The sequence below is a fragment of the Lolium rigidum genome, chromosome 1 (genome assembly GCF_022539505.1).
Source record: "Lolium rigidum isolate FL_2022 chromosome 1, APGP_CSIRO_Lrig_0.1, whole genome shotgun sequence".
Lineage (NCBI taxonomy): Eukaryota > Viridiplantae > Streptophyta > Magnoliopsida > Poales > Poaceae > Lolium > Lolium rigidum.
This window is the reverse complement of record NC_061508.1, coordinates 341307213-341320941: the sequence shown is the minus strand read 5'-3', so window position 1 is coordinate 341320941 and position 13729 is coordinate 341307213. Positions and strand designations below refer to the sequence as shown.

The 13729-nt window shown below is 42.7% G+C and overlaps 1 long non-coding RNA gene across 2 annotated transcripts; it reads left to right on the top strand.

Annotated features, from left to right (window-relative positions):
* Positions 1-10628: 10628 nt before the first annotated feature.
* LOC124684475 lies at positions 10629-12875 on the top strand. 2 transcript variants are annotated; one of them, XR_006997040.1, is made up of 4 exons: positions 10629-10643; positions 10765-10888; positions 12358-12441; positions 12623-12875. It is a non-coding gene; the product is annotated as an uncharacterized LOC124684475 (long non-coding RNA). The 2 variants fall into 2 exon arrangements; XR_006997041.1 differs by lacking the exons at positions 12358-12441; positions 12623-12875 and adding an exon at positions 11032-11046.
* The last annotated feature ends 854 nt before the right edge of the window (positions 12876-13729 follow it).

Here is a 13729-nt window from a genome sequence, read left to right as displayed (position 1 = left end):
AATATTGTTTTATTCTACAGTCTTGTTGCCTGAGCTCCAGCACGGACGCAACATCCATTGAGTTTGTTGCCTTCACTTCACGTCTGGCCTGAGCCAGTGGAAGATGGTGCTGGCCGGCATCAGGAGCCTCGCGCACCTGTAACCCAGGCTTCGGGACTCCGGGGTCCAGGCAGTTGGAGCGGCTCGACGACGATCTGCTTAACATGCTGCGGACAGAGTACGTTGGTACAGCGGTACTCGCAACAAGCAGCACGGAAGCAGAGGTGACTGAATAGGTGGATCACAACAGAAAGTGCACTGTCCCTGTTCAGCTAAAACAGCTAAACTAATCAAGCCGAGTAACCTCCCTAATATCTAGCAATGGCGCCCTTTCCTCTCCCTTGTCCTCTCCCTTTCTATTCATCTTTCCCCAATGGCTGCAACTGTAGACCAGTAGAGCTGAGTTTGGATCTTGTAAAGTTGAATCTATAAATCTATTCCTCTCCTAACTATGATCTCATTTTCATCAACTCCGTTTCCTAATTCCTATATCAGTCGTTCTCCAATCTCCCATTCTGAGCCTTCACGTGAGGACTCGACATACTTCAACAGAATTAATCTTTACTCGTAGCTGTCGTTCTGAGTGTTTCCCGTTGCCTGTGACTGAATGATCGGGGCTACCTTTTGACATCTTGCCTGAAGACGCCGCGGTGACCTTCACATTCTGAGTGCCCGATTTTTGAACCTATGAATGAATACATTTTTTTTAGAAAAAGATACCAGGTCGTAGCCAGTGTTGCATTCTATCAGTGCGTAAATTTTCAATATGGAATATATTGCTTTCTAGGCTCAGCAAAAACGACAAATTGAGATTTTGTTGTCGATAAACAGTGGTTAACAGTGCATCCAATAGAGATTTTGTCTTTCTTGTGAGATTTGTCATTTTTTCCATAAATGGTTTGGCACGGTAATGGCAGTCAAAATAGTCTCCTGCCAGCCAAAACAGTAACGGGCCAACGCATGCATGTTAGCTCGAAGGATTTATATCGGTGATAGATAGATAGATAACGGCATGATCGGTCAGCTAACTAAGTTTGCTATATGTGTTAGTTAGCATGCCATCAGCAGTTCATGGTCTAGTGAATCACATCCACCACAATAGCCAATTCAGTGGTTGATGTAGGTTTATGGAAATCTGTGGTAGATCCATATATGATGCGGCTTCAACCACAGAACACACTCCATTGTAAAAGACTCTTTAGCGACGAAAAGTTCTCTTCTAGCACAAAATCCAACCATGGTAGAAGACAACTATTTTTGTAGTGCTTGTTTGTCTTTGGATGAATGAAACCTTTTGGCATTCAAAGCAGGCCTTCGTCTTTTGGTTGCCTTCCATATTTTGGTTTGCTTTGCCACATTGTGCCTGCTTCATCAAAATTAAGACTAGTCGGCGAGCTTTTACATTCCTTTGACTCTCAGCTATGTAGCTAGCACACCCTTCACTTAGGGCCTCCCGATTCAAATGATTTGCGTAGAAATTTTGGAGGATTCAAATCAGAGTGTTGTATATGGTTGTTGTTTTATTTGTAGCAAATCCCATATGAATCTTTTCTAAGGAATTTGGTGCACTAGATTTCATAGAAATCTAACATCCACACAAACCATGTTTTCAGAATCCTATGTTTTTTCCCGTGATGGAATCAAAAGAACTTTGGTGCATATGAAATCCTATAGTATTTGAGTGGCCATGACATTGCAATCATGTCCTTTTTCTATTCATGCATTCTTCAAATCCTGCGAATCAAAGAGGCCCTTAAGTTGTTGATTCTCCAATCGTGATTGATTAATGGATCTCTAACCAGAGAAATACATAAGAGGGAGCAAGTAAAACCTTTCACATTAGAGGTTTCTTAGTATTTTATCCTTGTAAATTTGCTTATGTGGCATATTGGTGTATCTTATCTAAGATACAAACCTTGCCCGTGGTCAAAGGCAAAAATTTGCTAGTCCAATCACACTAAAAACACAATGCATTTGGGTAGTTGTCTCTTAAATTAATCATATTAACAATTAATCACATTGCATCTTGTGATGTATAAGTTTTTATAAAATGTAATGTGATTAATTATAAATAAACAAAACATCACATAAATCTAAAATCGTAATTTGAAAGATCAATTACAATTTTAAATCAATAATAATGATTCTCAAAGTATCAAAAACTTAGTATACATTTAATTTGATTTTTTTCTATAAAATTAGTAGACCAACATTTTGTTTTCGACATTATGTATCCATATGTATTATAACAACTGATCAGTTTATTCTCTGTAGTATATATTATTTTACTTGTGACCAATGGTCGGTTTATTTACTTTTGTGATTTTAGTACGAGTTAAACATTGTCACCTATTTATACCAAACTTTTTACTTTCCCATGACCTGTTTTAACATATTTTCAGTTGTATGTAGAATATAAAATCTTGCTACCATATTTTAGTATTCTAAATATATCTTCAATTGCTAAATGCAATATGTAGTTTGTGGGGGAAATGGATTTTTATATTTAATTTACGGTGTAATCTTTTGTTATATTGGATTTCACCTGAAATGTAAGCAAACAAAACATGCACATTACTAAAGGAAATAATTTTTGTCCTTCGTTGCATTGTGATGCGTTTATGTATCCTTTATTCCTTTGTCCATATTATAATATATCATAGTATATGTGTTGTAACAAATAAGTCACCAGAGGTTTCTAGGGTACTAATGTTTAGTTTGGATATGAAAAAATAGACGTTTCGTGTGCACAAAATGTCGATATTTTCCACAACGGGGAGGGCAAAATATCAAGGGAATTATTTAGTGAGAGATGGAGGGCAAAACAGGCAGGACATGGCAATATTCCCCAGAAGGCAGGATAGCTACCGAAAAAAAATCTTTTTGAAGAAGTTAAACGGCAGTGCAAGAACAAAAAGAGTGCCAGTTAAAAAAAAAAGAACAAACAGAGTGAGTAAAAAAAACTAACTCGTGTGATCATGGGCCAAATGGTGGCCTTTATTCTTCTTGAGAGTGGCCGAAACTGTGAGTTCACGCAGAGGCAAATGGGCTTTGCCGGGAGAATATTTCAGCGTTGTTAGGAAAAAGGACCCAAAGCGAAATGCCGATAGAACGGGCTGGTACATCATGGAAGCAAGCCAGTGTGCTCCCGCGTTCCAGGTACTCTTATCTGAAACCGATCGATTCCTCCGTCCATTCCTGCACGTAGGCTGCAGATATGCGAGTGCACGCCAAGGCTAGACTAGCAGTACAGCATGTATACGGATTTAAGCAGCAGCAAGCACATATACGTACGTACGTAACGAAGCGGCAGCAATGTGCAGCAGTACCCGTACCGTACGCATGAGCATACTGTAGTCTGTACTGTACCGGCCGGACGAGACAGCAACGAGACATAACACTGTTTCATTCCACCCAGTCCATGCACGATACATGCTCTGAATTTCCCCTCGATACATAACACTGTTGTGCAGTAAAGTCATCTCGAGCGGTCTGATGAAAATAGATGTAAAATAACTGCTTACATTGGCGTGGCTAAAAATTAGGTTTGCGCGCTATTTCAGCTGCATGATACAGGCCGAGACATAAACGCGGGTTAAATTTGTGGCAAGAATGTTTTTGCGCGGACACTGTTCGCGCGTCCGTGTGGCCTGCATGGTCCTCTGTTTTCTCCCTAATCAATTAATTGCTCGTGTGTGCTGGCCAATGGTGACAACATAAAAGACATCTCCCTCTATCTTCTCTCTAAATAATGCATGACCTATACTAGCCTGTCATATGTGATAATTTTTTTTTGGTACTACCGCTAAAGCAAAGGCAGACCCATATGATAAGTTAAAAAAATGTTGTTTTCTTATCTACGTCCGATACAAACGGATCAAAACGGACATAAATTGTATCCAAAATTCATCATAGTGTTAAAGATGCCCTATTAAAACGAGAGAAATAGGCATTCAGTCATGCTAATTCACTGTGTGCGATGTCGCCCGTTGATCGATCCACGGAGTACCGAGACGCGGCGTGGCACGAACTCCTCTGGAGTTTTATGTTTCATGAATTGATCGGCCTCAAAATTTCCGTGCCAATTTGGTAGCCATCTTTGAGAGATTCACATCGCAAGTAACCACGGAAGGAGGCTGCAGTTGCCGTGAAATGGCATTGACCATTGTCTGATCTTTGCGCAAACAACACTCCGGGACACGCCAACGGAGGCTACTTGTTTCGACGAGGCCCAGCTTGCAGCCAGGCAACTTGGTTGTGCCGTGAAAACCCATTGGCGCCGAGGAAGCCAGCACATCTCACATGGCTACAGGAGAGGAGAGGATGCCTTCTAGCTCTAGCCTCTATAGCTATCAGAACCCAATTTGTCAGAAAAAATAAATACTCTACTGTGCATGGCTTGGATCCAGGTCACTAGAACGGGAACAATCGGCTCAATGTATGCATCTACTACTAGTATACACGCCTAGCCTCATCAAACCGCTCTGTATGTAATCGTGTATGCATCAGTCAAAAGGTTCTTCCTTTCCATGTGGTTCTCTTGTTAGTACTTACCAGTAGAGTTTAGGGCAAATGATTGCAGTACGCTATCACAACTGGGAGTTCATGTCTTGGTTACGTTGCATAGTAACAGTGCTTTGGCCTGCATGCACAGCGGTGTTGGTTTATAAGAAAATGAGTTAGCTAGCATGAGAAAGTCAAAAGCAAATAACGTAAAGATAAAAAATGAGGGACCAATAGGATCAACGTCTAGGAGCATTTCCAGTACGAGACTTCCTCCTAGGCGATCTGATCGGTGTGCCAAAACCAACTCGATGGTTTGGTTCCCATATTGCACTGCGTCATAAAAAAGGATGGGAGTGCCAGAAGCGATCGATCTTACTGGTTCACGATTGCTAACTGGCTCCCCTATATCAAATCATCTCTACCGATCCAGAGAGGCCAGAAGCAACGGATAGACCTACCTGCACGCTGACGGTAACAAGGCAGTGTCGCTGAGACCTGAGGGGACCAGGAGGATCCCCAAACTGTCCACAACCTCGCTGCACCAAGCATGCCTCACGCATGCATCGATGGGATCTTTAGGTGTTCTAGTTGCTGCAATATGTGATCCCGTGCTAGGCCTGATGTTTTTGGTCTAACAATGGTATCAAATACCTAGATTGGCTAGCACTAAAACTCTAATGCGCTATAATTATGGGCACCGCTACAAATCGGATGCCGATATATTGCTTCATATCGGACCAGCGCTTGGCCATAGGATTGGAAGTAGTGTGGCCGCTGGATTTTCGACCTGGCCCCACGCAGCTCTTTCCATGATTTCAGGAACCTTCCGTTCAAACTGGTAGGACCAAGCCCGCGCATCCTTTTCCGTGATTTTAGGAACAAAATTTGCATGCTTCCCTTTTAACTGCTCCAGTAATTCAAGTCTGATATATCCCTCTATTTTAGAAAACAATCGGGAAAATTATGAGTTGTTTTCCAACCAATAAAATACTCCTACTGCAGGTTCATTAATTCGTTGTTTCTAGTCACGGAAACATATTCTTGTTCCAAGGAAGCATTGTTTTCTATCAATGGAAGCCTCGTTTTTTCTGGGAAATATCCTTGCTAGTGCAACTTAATGTTGCTTCGTATATTTTCTTTCTGTTAGCGAGCTAGATTGTTTGAGCCAAAAGGCAACATGTATTCGTTTGTAAAAACATTGCTTCCAATAGAGAATATAATTTCCTACAAATTAAATAGTGTTTGCTTCCAATGGATGGAACATTTGTTTCTACAACACCAGTTCAATCAGAACATATAAATATGCTTCCGAAGAAAATAATATCTGCTTCGAATGACACCATGATTGCTTCCTACATGGGATGTAATTTGCTTCCAAATAAAATAGCTTTTGCTTATATTAACATCATAGCTTGTGTCTGTATATAGACAATAAGAATCGGTCACATTGTTTTTGCATGTCGAGCACAATGCCTGTCGGTCCACCTCTCATGGCAATGTCGCATGCCCATTGACAAGGAACATCAGTGTCCTATTGATGGCCTTCAATAATGACCTCATGCCGCCAATGGTAACCCTGCCCGCCTCCTGGAGTGCCTACGCCTGCTAGTGAAGGGTTCCAAGGTACCAGGAGCAGTGCAGGCATGCTTCCAATGGCATGAATTCACTTTTCCCAGCAATGGTGCTTCAAATAGGAGACCCAACATAATATCGACCTCGATGGGCCCATTGTCAGTGTCGTTGTACCTGATCAATAGCACTCCTTAGAAAAAAAAAGGTAATATGCAATGTGTTAGAGTTGAATCATGAGCAGCATATATCCAAAAAAAATTGTAATATGATAAATGTTCTTTTAAATGCTACTGAAATTTTCAATAAAAAATGGAAAAAGTTACGAAAGCATGGTTCTATTTATGCAAACTTTCAGGAAGAAAACACATACATACTTTGGAAGCATCAATTTTATGCTATATCAACATAAACAATATCAGGTAGAAGCTTCGGAGACTGAAACACAACTAGTGGCACTAGGGAAATATATAAATTAAAAATGGCACTCAAAATAATGGTACTAAAAGTCAAAAAGGAAGAAGCATGGTTATATGCAGGAAACTTTCTGGAGCAAAGAAAAACTAATAATGTAATATGAAGCATGGATATTTTGAAGCGAAAGCGATTAGTGCTAAACATAAATCATCTTTATAGAAGCATAGAAATTTCATAAACTCTTTTCATGTGCAGTACATAGCAAGAGGTTAGTGCTATATCAACAAAAATCATCTATTGGAAGCATAGAAAATTCATCATCATCGTTGTTTAATTCTTGGGAAGCATGGTCATCACGAAGCATGAATATCCCTCTCACACAAGGTAATAACAGTACATCTACAGAAGAAAAAAATCTTGTTGCAATCGGTTATAACAGATCTATAAACCTAACAGATGCAAAATATGATCACATATCGGTTATATGGATCGGCTTCGAAATTTGATTTCACAAATCAAAATGCTAGAGGAAGACATAGATTTGATATTCAGAAGATTCAGAAATAGGCACACATTGGGAACGAGACCAATGGCTATTACCTTCCCCCAAATCGTGTAGTCCTTGAAGAGATCAATGTGTCGACCCTGAGTGGTGGCCGGATTGGAGCCTTGACAACCCGGTTGAGCCGCCTCCGACACATACTGCGCCGGCCGACGGTCAGAGTTGGCCCAACAGCATCTCCCCGTGGCAGAGCTTCATGCATCTGTGATGGCGTTTGATTCCTACCAGGTGGCGGCGGAGGCGTTGGCCTGGACGGGAGGATGCGACAGAACACAAAGGTTGGCGCTTCGTGGAGAGAAGAGCGACGACGATGACGGGAGGTCTCACAGGGGCGGCGCAGATCGACTGTAGGAGGCGTTTTCGGGAGCGTTCTGGGGAAGTTACCTAATGGACCTGAAATTTTGGGAGTAATTATGGGTCAAGAAACATGCGGAGAAAGATTTGGTGCAAAACGTTTGATAAGATGGACGGCATCGGAGAGGTCCGACGGTTTGTTTGCCATCGGACTCAGATGTGTAGTCTATACCTAATAATAAAGAAAATAAAGGCTTCTTGTTGGTCCGTTTTTTATTGTCCCTAATTTTCGTCCAAATTACATGGACTGCCACCGCTAAGTCATGGTACCGGTTCGCTATCCTTTCTCTCCTCTCCTTCGCATCTTCAGCTGAACATTAAAAAAAAAAAAGCCACGCTCGTGTCGCTCTCTTGGCTCTACCCGTCCCAGACGGAGCTCACAGCCACCCATCCAGCCATCCTAGCACGTAGCCCTTGGATCGCGACCAATGGCGCGTCTGGCCCACGAGAATAGCCGCCACGTCTCGAGACCCGGAGCTCGCCGGCGTGGCCTCGCCTGGCGGAATCCAACGCGGCCTGACCATGGTGGCAAGCACCAAGTACATCGTGTTGCATCTAAAAAAAGATCCAGCCTCCTGCAGATCGATAGCAAGTCGCTGTGAATTAGCCCGCGCTCTTCTTCGATTCCTCCCTCAATCCCGGGGACCCGACCTACCACCTGCTGCCCGTGCGTGCTGCCTGCAGCGGCCACCGCCGCCGCACCTGCGGGCGAGATTTCTTCCCTGTAAGTCCGACCCAGCGGCCAGCCCGCAGCCCCTCCTTGCTGACCTGCGCATCCACTGAAATTTCAGAGACTTGGCCATAGATTGGTACTCTTGTGAGCAGCAGGTGCGCAGGTTCGCGGTGGAAATGTTGCGTTCTATACAAAATTGATATTCCATACTGCTATATTTACTGTATGTCTGTGTGCTAGAAAATATTAGTGCATATCCAATGAAGTCGGATGCTTTGTCGTTTGAGCCTCACAAATTTGTCTATTCAGCCTAGATTCTTTGCTGATTAGATCTGACAGTTCTTACAAATTAGGACTCCACAATAAAGTAACATAGTTGAGACTGTTTTTGGCAAAAACAAAGTCCCGAGATTGTTTGGCAGTACAAAAAAAAAAGCAAATAAATACAAATTGTTGAAACTTGGAGAGTGAGAATTGGAGTCTAATAAAATGTTAGTGCAAATCGAAGATGCAATTTCTTCGAAGAGCTCTCCAAGTTAAAATGTAGAGAGTTAAATTTGACGCTTTTCTTGGACATTTGGCAGCTACGGTTATGATTTTAATTCTCTTAGTTCTTTACCAAAACGTTATTTTACTCTACCGTTGAAACACACGCTAAGGTCTAAATTAATTAAAGTGAAAGTAGTGTTAAATACATGATCAACAATTTTGCTTGCTCTTTCGCAAATCCGCCGCAGCGCGCGGGCATTGTCCTAGTATTTACCTATAATTATACTGTTTGATCTTTGTTTTAGGAAATTATATTAATGCATACACCTCGGTTTAGCCGCTAGTTTTGTATGATTAGCAATTAATGTTGGTATAATTGCTCTTTAAACGTCTAATGTTAATCCTGCAGAACAATATGATTAGCCGAACTATGATAAAGTTTCCTTTGATATTTAAGTTAATTCTCTTGATCTTTAGTCATTCATTTTCAACCCTAACCCGTTTTCCCCAATTCGAATGAACTCGAATCATAATTCTTGAAATTGAACAAATGAAACAGAAATTGGGGATTGAGTTTAAAGTGCTCACCACTAATGATACAATGTCGTAGCCTTCCCCTTCGGGGCCCACCGAACATCCTCTGCTCCGCGCAAGGGCGAGGGTGCCGCGCTATCGATTTCTTCCACAAAAGGAGCGCACGGAATGGACGAGCACGCCGTCCGCCGTTGCGCTGTCTATGCAAAGCGTCGGTGAGCATCGCCTCCATACCGCCCCGTATAAACCAGATGCCGACATGCATGCTCGATAGAAGAGCGTGTGGGACCTGGTCTAGCGCACTCTCTTGCGGCGAGAATAGCCACCGCGTCGGTACGGTCCGAGGGGAGGATAGTGCATCGTCGTCCCTGCCTCACTAAAAGAGAGAAGTCGAGGGCGAGAAAGAAATTCAGTACGGTTTCTAGATGAGCGCTATTTTCGTTTGACCTGGCTTGATGACCGCCATTCGATTGCATCCGATGACCGAGAGCGACAGGAAGAGGTAGCGGATCTGGTTTGGCTCTTGGGCTAATTCTGAGAATGTGCTTTAGCCCAGTTTTTTTCGTTAGTCCGGCTGTTTACTAGGGGAGTTGCTATATGTCGACCGAGTCGGCAGGCACGGGATGCCGCATACCCCTCCGACCCGGCGGCTGTTAACTAGGCCACGACACATCAAGTGAAACTCGTTTTCTTTTTTCGTTTTCTTATTCAATTTTCTTTTTTTTGTTTATAGTTTTTTTCTTTTTTTTTTCGAGAGTACACCAAAGGCGTACCATATCTCTACTACTTAAAAAGACTAAACTTGTTCCTTATTCTGCCCACACTTCGATACGTTAAAATCTTCGTCGTACGTCAAAATCTTCGTCGTAGTCGACCATTCCTTTCCGCACGGGCTTAACTGGGCCGAAGCCCAGCTACATACGTGAGCCCAACACCCGAAACCCTCGCCCCTGAACTCGTCATCCTCCTCCCTGTGCGTTGATTCCAGGACTCGAGCCGCCGCGCTGCACGAGCTTGGCAGCCGCCGTCGCGCGAGTCTCCCGACGCGGACGCCTCGATCCCGCACGCCCACGAGCCGGCCACGAGCCGGCACGCGAGGATGCTTCGCGACACCGCGCCGTCGCCCGACATCGCGCGAGTCTCCCGACACCGCCGCCGCCGCCGCGCCGAGTCTCCCGGCGCCGCCGCCTCGATCCCGCACGTCATCGGCCGCCATGAGCTAGCACGCGAGGCCGCCACGCGAGCCTGCTCTTCGCCGTCGTGTGAGTATCCACGGCGCCGCGACGTCGCGCGAGTCTCCCCGCTACCGCCGCCTCGATCATGTACGCCGTCGGCCTCATTTTTGTCATCGATGGAAAAAGTTGGGCGGAATTGGGCAGCGATTCGTTCGTGGATGTGGGTTGCTGACATGCGGTATTCGTTTGTGTAGGTACCACCGTCGAATCGGCGACGAGGGCGCCAGAGCTGCTCGGCCTGGGGCTATTCCTCAAGCGCGTCAAGGTAAATCCACCACACACCAATTTCAATTCCTTATCCTTAATTGTCACGATTGAGGAAGTGCAACAATTGGGTAGACGAGAACCAGTGTTGAACTCGAAATCTATGATTATTTTGTCAACAGTAATCGTTTGAGCTCAAGGAGATCCCGGTGGTGATCATGTCGTTGGCGAACGTGCCCAACCGGATCAGGCGTTGCATGGAGGAGGGTGCCGAGGACTTCCTGCTCAAGCCTATCAGGCCTGCAGGTCAGTTTCGCCTCCACCCATCTCCAGTTCTTGGTCCAAGTTGATTCATCTGGCTGACAATCTTGTTCGTTGGATGCAATGGCAACATGCAAGCAGAGTAGCTCCCTTATGGTTTGTACGCATATTTGTTTGCAATATATCAGAATTACAGTCCATATGGTTCTTAGCAATAGCTGCCGAGACTCGCTGGGATATGGAGAAGTACAGATTATAGAACACCATAGAGGAGTATAGAAGTTTGCATTATAGAACACCTCGACAGAAATAATCATGTCAGTACAAGAATCAGCAATTCATATTTATACGAATGTATCTCCTTATCCGTGTTTTTGTAAAAGCGCTGTATCGCGGTATCCACATATCTCCATATCCGGGCAACCTAGCTCATCTCAATTATGAAATCATAGAAGAACCAGTTTCATATTAAGCACACGACAAATGCTTGATATTTTTATAATTTAAATCTTACAAGTGTGAAACAAAATCAGTCAAATTTTGTCAATGGATCATCTTCAACAATTAATTTTGTTTTGTAATTTCTCTTTTCATCTGTTTGTGCTTGGCTAAAATATCCTTCATCAACCAAACGATGCACTCTTAAATTGCTTTTACATCAGTTGATTTGTGCCATATATAAGATCAATGGAGTACAGGGAGGATGTATTCCGCGATTTATGATCTTTTATAACATTTGTTATTACTTGTTATTACAATTGCAGGGATTTATTTTTAACAAACAAAGGCAACAAAAATACCCATGTCATCCTCAAACCGCACTCCATTTCGGGACATAACGAATGGGCAAAACCTAGGTGATTAACAACGGACTCTGAAATGATGCTTCTCTAGAGGAATGTAGTAGCCAGGCCTGCACCTTATTTACGTAGGAGAACAACGCGTATGATTGGAGCATATGGATATTCCGTGCCCTCGCTCAAAACTTGCTCACTGATCTTCATATCGAAAGTTTGCAGTACTTGTCACAATTTCAGTAGTTTAGATGACGATGTAACGTGAAAAATTGTACAGTAGTGCTTATCTAGAAGATTAGTTTGCTCTCACATCTGAAGTGGCAATTCACTGTTAGCTTGGTTCCACCCAAGGATAGTATGAAACTTGATTGTGAGCTTTGAAACCCCATAATAAATTCGGATCACATTGGTTTTATTTTATCAGTTTGGTTGTGTGGATTTTTTAATATTTTATGACTTGCGGAGCTTGAGATAGAGGTGCTGATTCTTTTTCGATGGAATTTCTTGGTGTGTTCAGCTGTGTACATGACAAAGTGGTTAGTGCATCGGACTATATTATGTCACTCTTAGGAGATAAGAATCCGGAAAATTGCGGGAGGTGAACCTGCCTCTGTGACAGTATAGTGTATTGTGGTATGATTGTTGATTACTAATTGCTATAGCATTCTGATTTTTCGGATATATCTAAAGCTTGCAATTTGATTTGTTTCGCTGCAGGGTAATACCCATCCATCTGCAGCGCTGCCGATAGCCTTATTCTGCTCTTCATCTTCCTGATTTGAATCACATGAACAGAGCAAGGTAAACATATTTTATAATCTGAACTGTCGGAAATAGCCTATACTTCTGTGCCACAAGATATTATTCCATTGCCTGGAAATAGCCTTTTATTGCAGTCAAAAAATATTGTAAGCTGCCCCGCACAGTATAGTGTGGGAATCTACTATTCATATGGAAGTTAAGCTGGTTATTGGTGCTGCAGCTGACCGACATGGCCTCCATATGCTACACATATGCAGCTCAAGCATACTCAGACTTGATTCTTGTTGTCGCTCACGGTATGACTTTGTTCCAGAATATCCATTTAATTATGCTGTTACTTCATTATGCCGCACATTTATATCTCCAAATTCAGCATATCTTGATGTCCCAAACTATAGACGAAGAATCAAAAAGTAGGGCTTTGCTGGAGTTTCACAAAAAGCCGTCATGACATTTTTCAAGGAAGCTTTGGATATATTGGGCTGGCCGGTGTACGAGTATATTCTTGTTTGGTCATTTGAACTGACATTTCCATGTTTATATATAAAAAATAAATATTCATTGACTTCACACCGTTGCCAAAAAAAACATTTTATGATAAAAGCATATTCTTGAAAACTACCATTTGGTAGACGTGCATTGCACTTGTGTGATATACTAATAATCTGTTCTGAACTGCGAGTGCCAATAATAGGGAACTAGGGGAGGTTATCTCCCAAAATTATAAGAGAGAAGAAGTGAAGAAGCGATACCTTAGTTTGGTATGATGCAATGAGAAGAGTACAATGTTTTAGAGGCTCAGAGAGTACCAAGGCATAGGTGCAATGTTAGTGGAATACAGGTTGGAAAAACAAGGCTATTCAGAGTTCAGACTCCATGTGCATGTTTGCTGCTGCCAGATGATTTTGCTTGTCACAGGACTGTTTATGACCGACAATCCAGGGCTTCGGTAATTAACGGGAGCTATTCTGACCCCATTAGCTATAAAAATGATTTCATTTGCAGAAGATGCCACAGAGGAACCAGCCACACGACACCAACAAGCAGGTGAAGGTTACTGGTTTTTTTTTTGGTTCTTTGAGTTAGTTGTTCTTGTTATCACTAGATGGTGTAGGACACAACTTATTTTGCGAAGATCAATGCTCAAATGCACTGACTGAAGTGCCATATCATGTAGGATTTGCTTTGTTATGTTTTTCACAGTACAATTAAAACTTATAAATATGGCTTCATGACAATTGAGTGCAAAAATGCCCATCCAGCTTTGCAATCCTGTATTTGCGAAGTCTCTAGATAGATCAAGTTCATTTGACAATGTTTAAAGAAG